The following is a 12,404-nucleotide window of genomic DNA, read 5'->3' as shown; positions in this document are numbered from 1 at the left end:
TGGGCATTTAGTTGGGGTCTGGTCCGCAATTTTCAAATGGACTGTAAATAAAGCACGCGCTTTGCCAGCGGAATGAGCAGCGCTTAAGCGAAACGCTAAAAGTTTTCAGCTCAATTCTTAAGCGTTAAGTTAAGCACCTGCCACGCCTATGCGCTTGATTGTCCATTTAGGTAATTACCACTGTAGCTGTAGCTGTAAATGAAGCTATTACACCTGGCGGAGTTGTATGTTAATCAGCTCGAAGACTTCAACTGCTCATATAAATAGTTGAGCTAGTCTATTTACTTTAATTCGAAATCTTTAAATGCAGCCATTAATTTTAATTCAGTTTAAAGCCTTTAAGTTCATGCATTAATTTGATTTCATTGTGAATTCAAATTAACAACTCTCGAGATACGAAGCGTAATTAAGAATTTAAACAACTCAATTTGCATGTCACAAAATTAAATTAAATGCTTCAATTGAACTGATAAAAAATGCATTATGAATTTCCAAGTATCGATAAATGAAATTGATTATTTGCTTATATCGCAGTTGGGCATGCTTTGCATTTGGGCAAATCATTTAGTTTGCTCATGTGACAAGCAGCTGAGAGACAAGAGTTAAATGAAGAGAAAGTTATGACTGAGCAGCAAAGGACCAAAAGGACCGAAAGGACCTAGACTAAGCGCTCTGCTTATCTCTGGCATAAAAGCAAGCGAGGCAGCAATAGCAGCTGCATTCCCATGCTATTAGCGTTGTCTCGCTCGCACTCGCCACATGCCCCCTTCGAGCTGCATGCCGTGGAATGCGAATGACGTTGCCGTTGTCGTTGCCATTGCTGTGCTACCGGATTTATTTCCGTGCAGTTAGCCATCATGACAGCACGTAACACACACACACACACATTAGATGCTTGTGTGTGGCTGTGTGTGTGTGCTGCTTATTTGCAATGCAGGTGGTTGCGATGCTTGCCAATTTGAAAAACATCTCTGCCAAATACGACTTCTAACCTTAAAGGCAATGCACACGCTATGCATTACTATAAATTCTCTAGAATGCTGAAAATGTGAAGCGAGAAATGCGAAAAAAATAAGCGCACATGCGCACGAATAGTTTTAGTTTTCCACTCTAAAAGGGAGTGGGTTGGTGGGTGGGGGTGTTGAAACTTCTGGCTGGCTGGCTGGCTGGCTGGCTGATTGATTAAACGACCGTGTGTGGCAGCAATTGAATTTAATATGTACACGCTCAGTTAAGTGCGCTGTCAATTAATTAAATATCAAGTATTAAAAATAAATATATAATTAATACACAAATTAAGCGATTGGCTGTCTTCATAAAATGAATGCTTTACTCTTCGCAGTTAGCCGCTTTGACATTGGCCAATGCCAGAATTTACGATGCACTTGCTCTGGAGCTACAGTGAAACTCGTTTTGCTAAGCCGCTTTGCCCTTTATGTGCCAAGTTTCGAGCTAAGCTCGTCGTTTTATTTCGAATTAAATAATTGAGGTTATGTGTGCGTTCGAATTGAGGAAATACTCGCCTCGCAGCATTAGTTCATTGAACCAGTTTCGTATTTTGCATTTGCTTTGCCATAACTTGAGCAATTTTTAAATGCACTATGCGCAGTTTTTAAAGAACTCTTCGGGTATATGAAATCAATTTGAACAGACAGCGCGACAGAACGACAGAGCGACAGTCGCTCTTGTCATAACAAAGCGGCCGGCCTGGCTGCAGCTGTAAATTGCAAATATTTGTGCAGCCTGGCGGCATGTGGCCCAGCCCGGCCTGCTCTAAATTGAGCGCCCAGAGCCAGAAGCACATCAACCCGTTAGCTGGAATGCAAACAAAGCGAATTGCAGCTAGAAAATGTTTTTTCCATTTTTATGGCTGTCATAAACGGCGGCTCCGCGCATTTGTCACTTTCACTTTTCCCAGCAGCAGCGAACCAGAGCGAACCAGAGCGGCCTGCTCTGAGTTCTTGGAACATTAGCAATGCTTCATTTTTTGACCAGCAATTCTGTGTGTTTTTTGCTGCTCTCCAGCGTAATTGCATTCAGAGTGACACAGACATAGGTCCTGAACCCTTTCGCAACCGCTGTGCACCGCCAGAGTCTCCCGCCTGACAAGCGTAACGTTCTATTTCCACAGCATGTGGTGCACAGTGAGCCGCCTCCTCTGACTGAGTTGCAAGTACATATTAAAAACTGAAAAATGAAAATACAAGTTATAGAAAATTTATAAAGCTCAAATTGCTCGTAGCTTCTATAAATAAAAGACTTTGCTTTGATTTTCAATCTTCACATCTTGTGGCACCTTCATGTTGTTCGCTTTTAGAGCAATTTGTGTGCTTGGGATTGGGATCGGTTGCCCCATCTTGTCGGCGGCAGTCGTGACCCTCATTTCGATAGCTCGCTGGCGTTCATAAATAAGTCTGAGCACGAGTAAATACAACAAATCAACGCCGAGGAGAAAACTTTTTCATTTGGCTGCTAATCTGCTGAAAATGGAAAATATTAATGAGAAAAAGTTCAGCGCGCTTGGGGGAGAGAACTTTTATGATAATTCCATATCGTCAGATACCAATACCGAACTCCATGTTGGCTCATTATGAAAATGTAACCAATTTGGCAGCAGACAGTCGATGGCGATGCTTAACTAGAATTTATGCACACGAGCGAACCACATTGGGGAATTCGAGGACAACAACAACAAGGCTAAACAACTAAAAAGTTTTGGCAAAAAGCAGACGGCAACGAGAACAGAGATACATGGATGGGAAAAAATGATGACGTCGTATAGAATATTTGTGGACGACCCCAGCAGAGGTCGCTCGGCAGGCTTGGGCAACAGACAAACAAATAAACAGACAGCCAAACAAGCAACCACTCGACTAAAGGCTCAAGGCGTAGCGGCTACTGCTGCAAACTGGAGCGAAGAACGGGTGGACGACCACACGACCTATAAAAGCTCACACATGTGTGGGTGGGTGGGTGGCATGGCGACATAATCGAATGAGCGACGGGTAATGGTGCGCACAGGAGTAAGAGCCTGGGACACTCACAACTGGACCCAATGGAATATGAGTGCATCAGCAGCAACGCACTCTACTCCATTATGCCCACAACCAACCATATAAATATAAATATAAATATATATATGTTTATATGGTGTATATATTCTGTTCGGCGGAACAGATTCCGTGCCCGTGCCCGTGTCCGTGTCCGTGCGCGAACAAGACCAACTATAAATTTATTGTATATACAAGAAAGCGCACTTTTCGCCAAGCAGCAAAATTGAAATAAAATGATAAGCATGAAATAATAATGAGGAGCGTGTTCCGGCATAAATCGTTGCTGCGGGCCCAAAGAGATTCGATTTGAATGGCGGCGGCCATGCGAGCCGAGCACTCCATACATGCAAACATAATTGTGTTAAAGGGTGCAAGGTGTGGGAGGTGTGTGTGTGGGGGGTGTGGGGGGTGTGGCACGAGAATTCGCAACGGATCACTTAACATTGTGGGCCAAGCAATGGCGCGTATACGCCCATAAATTTTGCTTCAAGACTTTAGAGTTTGAGAGCAAATGCCCTAAGCAGTTCATAATTATTTATATCCATTTTACTTTGAGCCCAACCCCGGGCATAACAAACAAAAGTCAACAGCTTATTTAATTAAATATTTTGTACGTCGCTGCTTAAGCAGTTGGATTATTTTTTACAGCGGCCCCCCCGAGGAGACACAACGACCATCGCGGGCAGCTGTTGCAGGTGAGGCCACATACGCATACAAATATAAATACAAATATATATGTATTTGTAGCTGTATTATAATAAAAGTAACAATAAATGGCAACTGGCGAACTATCAATTCCGAAACTGTGCGCGCAGGTGCAACTTGTCAGATACATTTGTATCCGCTCAGCCTCACACTGACATTTGCCATTTTTACATTTTTTATTTGCCAACATGAGTTTTGCTTTCTTTGCTAAATTGCAATTTGGATACAACCCATGCATGCATGTGTGTGACCGTGTGTGTGTGTGTGTGTGTGTGTGAAATAGTTGCCCGGCCCATACTTTTGTTCTTACCTTTTTCACATTTATTTTTCTCAATATGAAATGCGGCAAAAAGGCAAAAGTTGATCAAATAAATGGCAAAATTTCCATATTCCAACAATAAGCATTGAAACGTGCACCACGTAGGCTTGCCTCAAAAGATTTTCATCAATCGGGCCCAAGCCAAAAGTGGCCAAAGTAACAAGTTGTGCGAATCTTCTAGGGTGGGTGGGTTGGTTTGGTTGGTTTTGTTTGCGCTCCATGGCATGGCTGCCATTTGTATTGGGTGGTTGTGAGTGCGGTGCGGGCAGGTGCCACCCCTATCGCTTAGCTAAGTAAATGGGTTTGGCTGGCGAACGTGACTAGCAGTTCCTTAGCTTCAATAACGCATATGTCTCCACCCAGGCAATGGCAATGCCAATGGCAATGGCACAATGGTAAGCGTTTGCTATAAAATTACAAATTTAAGCCGCTCCAGAGCGAATTTAGTTAGTAATTTAGAAACTTTTATCGTTCCTAAATACAAGTCGAAGCTTTTATTGCTTTAAATAAATTTCAAAATATTTAAATGAAAACAACAGACACTTGAATCTAATTATTAAGCATATGGCATATAAATTTAAATGTTTCGCATCCACTTCGATGCCATTGTACATGTCTTGAGCGCCCAAAGCTTGTCACGCTTACAAAACTGGGCCAACTAATGAGGAATACATGTAATTACACGTGGGTACGCAATATGAGCCAAGCCAAGCGCTTTGGCCCAGAGGCGGCTTGTTCGGGGCCATTGGCAATGCCATTGTCACACAGCCAGCCCCAGCCACGTTGCTGCTCTAGAGTCGTAGAATCAATGCTCGTCGACAACCCCAGAAATTTAATAAACACGCAAGTGCACGGAAGTAAATTATACCGTCAGTCAATTATGTATGTGAGCTCTCTCTCACTCTCTCTCTAGCTTCAATTTAGACGAGCTTTCGTTGACTTCCCCTCGCATAGACACATCTGAGCTCTGACGTCTTTGCAGGCCACATAAATACCTCGTTTATTTGCTTGCCTCAGTTTGCTGCTTGCGTGTGCTGCTTACTCCAGCTCTTGCTCTTGGTCTTGGTCTTGTTGTTGCTTCATTAAGCGTGCTCCACACCCGCTACAATTGTTTCCTTTATTTGTGGTCGCAATTTGGCAGTGTTTGCCGCTTTTAATTAAACGCTTTCCGCTTGCAAATAAAACTAAAATTGAATGCGTTACAGCTCAGCTCCTTGCGCTTGCATATTGCATGCAATTGTTAAATAACAATTCATTTCAATCAACTCGAGTTTGAAATCGCAAACGTTTTTATTGCAAATTCATTTGCATTGACATCAAGACTTGAAGCTTAACTACTGAAATACATTTTTAAATATCCATTTGCGTATCACTTTAAAACAAATACATTTTGTTTAAATGAAAGCAAACGAAATGCAAATGAAATTATGTTAAATACAAATTTCAAACTTGGCATACATGTATGCTATAAATATCTTCATCATATATATAATTATTTTGTATATATCTTGCTGTGGCAGCTGTCAAGTAAATTGGACAAAGCTTTGCCTTTGTCTGTTTGGGGCCAGGGGGGAGCAATACGGGTAGTCGACAATGTGGAATATCTTTTGAATAAATAACGAAATTACGTCTGGGCCGAGCAATTTCACGTAGATCTCTCCACAGCTTTGTGAATTGCAGTCTATGCCATACTATGAGTAAAATATTTGAAGTTTATTTTTGCTAAACTAAAAAACATATATTTTATGTATAAATGCTTACTAAAAATAGGCAAAAACAATTTCACATATGAGTGATGTGTAGTCGCTGTCTAGACCTAATTCATCTGTTTGTGCTGAATGTAAAATGTTGTTCTTTATCTATAGATTGTGCAAATTGGTTTAAGAAAAAATATAGCTCTTTTTATTATCCAAAATTACTTAATAATATTATTATTAGTATATACTCTTTTATTATATATATTTGGTTACATTTTCTAAAGAAGTAATGCATTCTATTTATGTATATTAGAAGAAGAAACTAGTAGGTGGGTGGAAGAAGAGTATCGGGGGAAAAATATGTATTTAATTAAACTCTTATTTAAAAACTTACAAAATACTATTCAGCTTAAAATTATTTTCATTTACTTGAATGCCCTTAGACTTTACCCCTTTAAGCTCCCCAGCAAATATCTATAAATAATTATGTTTTATAGATTCAAAGATATTTTAAATAAAACATATAATATAAATATTTGCTTAGAGTATCTCTTAGTCTGACCACTAATTCATATATTTGTCTATTCCGGCAGCAAACAAAAAATGTTGCTAAAGCCACAGCGACAATAAGAGTGTGGGGCATGTGGTGGGGCATGGGCAAAGCCTCTAGGGTGCAAAATGAGAGCTTCAGTTGCCGAGCTTCATTTGAAATTTAGAGCAGCACTTTAGCCAGCTGCCAATTGCGTAGCTGAATTGAATTAATTCCACTAATTTGGTAGCGGAATTTGCATGAGACTGCGAGGATGAAGCTACTTAATTACATTAGAGATGCGAGCGCGCAATTAGCGGCGCAGCGAGTCCAAACAGATACCGAAGGGTTGACTCTAAGGTGGCACCATTAAGTGGCAGAAGGTGTTGTCGATTGGTGAATTGCTACACCCCTCGAAAAAAAAACCAAACTCATTTGCATGCCAAGTGGCCCCCAAGTGGGGGCGGCTGAACTTGAGAATTATTAATTGGCAAGGCAGACGAATTGTCTGTCCGACACCTGCGCGCAATTTGATTTATTTGCGTCAGAGCTAGATTAAAAATGAAAGCATAAACAAAATGTGTAAAATAAACAAACCGAAATAGAGCAAGAGCATCCATTAGCAGCTGTGCACAAGAGGATTAAACGCGTTGTCCAGACAGCAATGCTGTTATGGGTTACCAGCTAGACACCAAAGATTGAATTGAATTTTGAAACTCTCAGGTTCAAGCCCAAGCCCTCAGCCCTAAACACGCGTCATCTCGCTTCCTTACACACATGCTGCCATCTGCGCAGTGCCTCGCTGCGTCCTTGTCGCACTCACAAGGCAAAGCAAAGCAAGCGGCGGCGGCCATTGAAAGGCCTCTCTACCCCAACTTCTATACCTTGGTAGTGAGTCTGTAGCCTAAACAAGCCAACGCGACGCTGCGCACAGCAAAATACTTGGTCAAGGTGGATGGATGTACCATGGATGCTGTGAGGGGGGATGGGTCGGGGAGGGTTTTCTAAAAATCTGTTCATGCCACTGCTTCTTGTTGTTGTAAAATGTTCTATTGTTGCTGCTGTGGAATTTAATTTATATGCTAGGTTGGGAAAATTAAGGCAATTTTTGTTTGTGTGTGTTGAAACATTTATTTACATTTCTTTTTTAACACACACACGCACGCACACACACACGCGCACACTATATACAATTTTATTTTGAAAATCAAGTTTATTTCTGTTTGTTTACGTTTAGTAAATGGCAAAAACTTTAAATTGAAACCGTTTGCGACGTCTTGTAACATTTTTATATTTGAACAATGAAAAGTGCAGGATTAGTCAAAGATAAAGCCAAGTCAACTGCCAGCACTTAAATATGAATGTTCTGCTTTTTGTGGCTTAAGCACGCCAATTAACAAGAGACATTTGACTGTCAAACTGTACGCAGAGCAGAGCAGCAGCAGAGCGGAGCAGCAGCAGCAGCAGCTGTGCATTGAACCCGCCGCTGCTGTTGCGACTGTCGACTGCTGTTGCCAATTGGCATAGGAATGGCCAATTGCGCAGTTGGCCAAGATGGCGCTGGTTATGGCCACAACTTAGTGGCTCGTGAGGGCGAAGCAATATTTGTAAAAAATTTATACTTATTGCGAATATTTCTAGTTGAGGGCGCACTACTCACAACCCGCAACTCAAAACTGACAGAGCTAGAGCAAGTTCGTCTATGCGTCCCGGCGTAACTTGAAATTGCGTGGCTTAGCTTGCGCCACGAACTTCGGGGAGCAATCCAGGCGTTTTATCATGGGGGATTTATGCCAAATGATGGCAGATTGCCAAGCTGCAACTACAACTACAAACTACAAACAGACAGAGCTGGGAGTGAGCATCGGAGTCAGAGAACGAAGCCAAGGGGCGGACAACACGATTTTTAGTGTATGCCAGTGTATTCGTTTTTTTCACATTTTTCGTTTGTTTTGCTTTTGCTTTTTTACAATTTGAGTTCGAGTATTACGGCAAAAGTTGAGACAAGAGATGTATAGGATTGCACAGTGGTTGCTGCCTATGCAAACATGCGCTTAAATATTTACATTGCATCAATGGAAACTAATCGACTGAATAGCACATTTAATTTATTAAATACCATATTATATCTTTTTGTTTATGTAAATATTGTTTATATAAATTATTGCGCTTACATTGCTCACAGTGTCTAGAGCAGCAGCCACTCGCTGCCACTGTGAAGCCAATTTGCTGCGGTTCATCAATATGCCACGCCACACACACTCACACACACATAGACATATATAGACTTGCAGCTGGCTAACCAACTAAATGGCGTAAGAAGCCAGAAGCAAGACGTTGCTATTGGAGGCGCCTCCTTTAGTCGGGGTGGCTGGCAGACTTAGCCTGGCGGCCGCCTCGGGGCGCGGCAACGTTAGGCCAAAGCGACAAGAAGCTTAAGTGGCTACACGTAGCCAGAGAAAGAAGCAGCAAAAATAAAACAGAAAAAATAGGTGCATAAATTTAAAGAATCTCAATTTACTTGGTTCGTGTTCATTTGAGAGTTTGCTGCCACTGCCACTGCCACTGCTGATGCTGCAGCTCCAACTTCAACACCAACTCCAACTCCAGCTCCACATGCCACGCCGTTTGCTATTCCTGTGCCCAGGCCTCGTCCTGTGATTTGTGAGCTCAATTATGGTACATTCGTTTATTTTTCTTTTCCGTCTGAGCTCCAGCTCCATCCTCACGGGCGCGGTTGGTTTTTTGTGGTTGTCACTTTGTTATTTATTCAGCGCCATGGCCCTGCTGCTGCTGGGCTGTCAATTGTGGGCAGGGCACGGGCACAGCAGGGCGGGTGGGGAGCAGCCGTTAATGAGTTCGTTCGCGTTCTCGCGGCAGAGTCTCCGCATTTGGATGCTAATGAGTGCATGGCATCCAATAAATTTAGTTTGCTTGGCTCTGCTTTTATCGCGTCACTTGCATAATTCACGCGCTACGGCAACGGGGCAGATTGGCGCTGGGGTTGGGTTGTGCTTCTCCAGAGGGTATAGAGGTCAATAGAAATTTATGGTTCGCATTGTTAGCACCACTGATTACAAATTACTTATGTTGCCTGCAAACTGCGCAATGTCTTGCCTCAAGGACATGAAGCAAGCAGATTACTCTCCTAATTGGTGGCAGTCAGCACGAACTGAACAAAATGATTGGCATACTATGTTAATTGCAGCAGGTGGGCTTTGTTTGATTGTTCAAATGCATTATATAAATATATAAATATCTTTAATGCTCGAATTAGTCGGCCAATCAAATTAACATAAAAGAATTGATAGCAGCGAAAGTTCTTCTAGCTTCTAATGTTGTTGACAACCGATTGGTTCAAGCCTAAGCGATTTTTAATGGCAGTTTTCATATAGTGAGCGAATGAAGAAATTCCATTTTAATAGTCTGCGTTGCGTTTAATCTTTAAGCGACGCATGACTAACTAAAAGTTAATTCTAAACTTGCTTACTCCCCTCTCAGCCATTGCTTAGTCTCCCAATAAAATAATTAACATTATCGCTTGGCATGGCAAGATTCTCAGCGATAAGTTAAACCAGATTGTGATTACATTGCGAGCTCAAACATGTTTTCGTTTTCGCTGTTAACTCCCTGTTGACTTCCTGTTACTTTAACAGCAACAGCCAGCTAACAGCGACTTTTAGAACAGGCAATGTTTAGAACATTAGCTGCTGTAGATGAAGTTTATCTCGCTGGCAGCCATGTTGGATTTATCTGTCCGCCCGAAAATGTATCTCACGCACACACACCACATTGCGTCCTTTTCTCGCACATGCGCACATGCGTCGGGGCGTGTCGAAAACTCGCTTAGCCAGCCAGCGCCGTCGCTACGGCGTCGACTGAGACAGCGCTGCTCACGCACACCATTGCGTTCTGGCACTAACACAAAGACAAAATCAATCTACTGCCTGCCTTTGTGCCGTATCTAGAAAAGTCCCTCGGCCATTGACAATAATGCGCATGGCTTCCATTATTTGTGTGTGTACCCGTTGCCATGACGACGACGACGACGACTTGGTCAGGGAGATAAACTGGCAGCTGTAGTTGAAACTAAATCTGAAGCGACGCCATGCGTCATTTACAATTGAAACGCGCTATGAGCGCACAGAGCGCTTAAAAGAAATGTTTCAAACAAAAGAAGAGTTTTACTTTTGATTTATAAATTAATGCAATTATGTTTAAGTTTTTGCTTTACTTTATGATTAATAGATTGAAATAGCGAAAGCAATATAGATGGTTTTTGAATATTGAAACTCAAACTGTATTTTAATTATATATTCTATATTCTTTAAAATTTAATTGAAATTAATTTAAATATGTAGGTATTCCAATTAGTGGCTATTGTTAATACACTTAAAAGATAAGCCATACTTAAGACACATTTGTCTAAAAAAATGAAAAAACAGTCGATGCCTTTGCCGACGGTACTTGTGGCTAGGCAATTGCTTGTTTATTTTTAATTTCATTCCAACATTAAGTACGGCAAACAATTTCAATTAGTGAGCAAAGTGCTAATTGCAAGCTAATTTGGGATCATTGGGACTTTTTCTAATTGAGGTTACATTTGCCTAAGCTCATGAATACATTTAATGCAAATTGCTTTTCGTTGAACTATTTTTCAGTTAATTGATAGAAATCTAAATGCCCCAGACTAAACCCTCTGATAAGTTGGCGGCAAGATAGAAGAACGCTTTTTAGTTATAGCATTTAAAAAATTTGCATAACTTGCTATGCAGAAATAATTTTAATTTTATTTTTTGGCATTGCATTAAATTCGCTGCTTTATATGCAAGCGTATTTTCCATTTCTCAGCCACCACTATAACAATAAGTTGGCAGAGAGCAAGAGGAAGCATTTCTAGACGAATTGGTATTGGCATTTGCATTTGCATTTGGCCAAGTCCAAGTCCAAGTGCGAGTACAAATTGCGCTATGCGCTGTATTTTGTATTTATGCAAATGCCGGAGTCGGATTATGAGCTGGACTTGGCAAGATGAATATTTTAGTCACGTTAATTCATTTCACGTTTAATTCAGGAATAAATTTCTCAACTTATTTCATGCACATAATGCACGCAAATTTATTGACTTGGGCCACCGCTCCGGTGTCCGGACCGAGCCGGCGGCAGAGGCAGAGCAGAGCAACTGCCAATCGTTGTCCCCCATGCAGGTGGGACAGCCGTCCATTAAGTGTTCGATTTATACTGATGCCTTTGGCCAGGCCTTGCATTTGGCCCCGCTGATTTATGTAGTCTCCCGAGCAAACAAGCAGCCGCTTCCCCGCTGGAGTCCGTTCCCCCCGCTTCCTATCCGAGTGCACAGCGTGCACTTTGTGAATAAGCTGTGCCTGATGTTTACGGCCTGACAATTCAAAGTTTTGTCCTCGCCAGCTGCCACACACGGCGCTACCGATACCGTCGACACCGACACCGACACCGGAAGCAATTAAGCGAGAGCTGCGTTGAAATGAAGTTGGCCAAAGTTTCTGTCAGGCCATGTTGACGCAATATGCGCACCAAGCACAGCACATGAGACAACAGCAAGCGGCAAGGTGGCGAATTTCATTAGACGTCCAATGCCAAAAACTACTGCTCAGAACAACAACAAGATAGCACCGAGAACGTAGAACGTAGAAATCTGTTGGGGTTATAAAAACTTTGTCCAACACTTTTGTCAGCCAAATTAAAAAGAAATGCTCGAGCCAGCAAGCCGGGATTGCTTTAAGCTTTAAGCCAAAAGAAAACTTTGTTGTCCCAGCACACAGAGACCGAGACCCCTCTCCCCCCCACCCCTTAGAAAATCATGACTTGTTTTTGCCCTCTTTCCATGCCATTACCCGACCCCAGGGCAATTTATATTTTGGGCTCTGCGACAATCAACAAAAATATGAAAGCAAACAGACAAAGCCAAAAACATGGCCAAATAGAAACATATTCAACGAGCTTTGTTTTTGGCCTGGCCTGGCCCAGCTTGGCTTGGCCTGACTGCTGTTGTTGTTGTTGCTGCTGCTGCTGTTGCTATTTGCCTTCAATTCTTGTATACACCAAGGTGTGTGGGTGTGCCT

The 12,404-nt window shown here is 42.0% G+C and overlaps 1 long non-coding RNA gene across 2 annotated transcripts in view; it reads left to right on the top strand.

The window, feature by feature from the left end:
- LOC108604810 overlaps window positions 1-12,404 on the top strand; it is a 44,186-nt gene that overhangs the window by 25,500 nt on the left and 6,282 nt on the right. The window contains exon 3 of one of the 2 annotated variants that reach the window (XR_001915361.1): window positions 3,684-3,714. The exons of the other annotated variant lie outside the window; for it this stretch is intronic. This is a non-coding gene — a long non-coding RNA (uncharacterized LOC108604810). Of the gene's footprint in view, window positions 1-3,683; window positions 3,715-12,404 lie in introns of those variants that run through there. 2 annotated transcript variants of the gene reach the window in all.

This window comes from Drosophila busckii, chromosome 3R (assembly GCF_011750605.1).
Source record: "Drosophila busckii strain San Diego stock center, stock number 13000-0081.31 chromosome 3R, ASM1175060v1, whole genome shotgun sequence".
NCBI lineage: Eukaryota > Metazoa > Arthropoda > Insecta > Diptera > Drosophilidae > Drosophila > Drosophila busckii.
The sequence above is the reverse complement of the archived record's forward strand: the minus strand, read 5'-3'. Positions and strand labels throughout refer to the sequence as shown.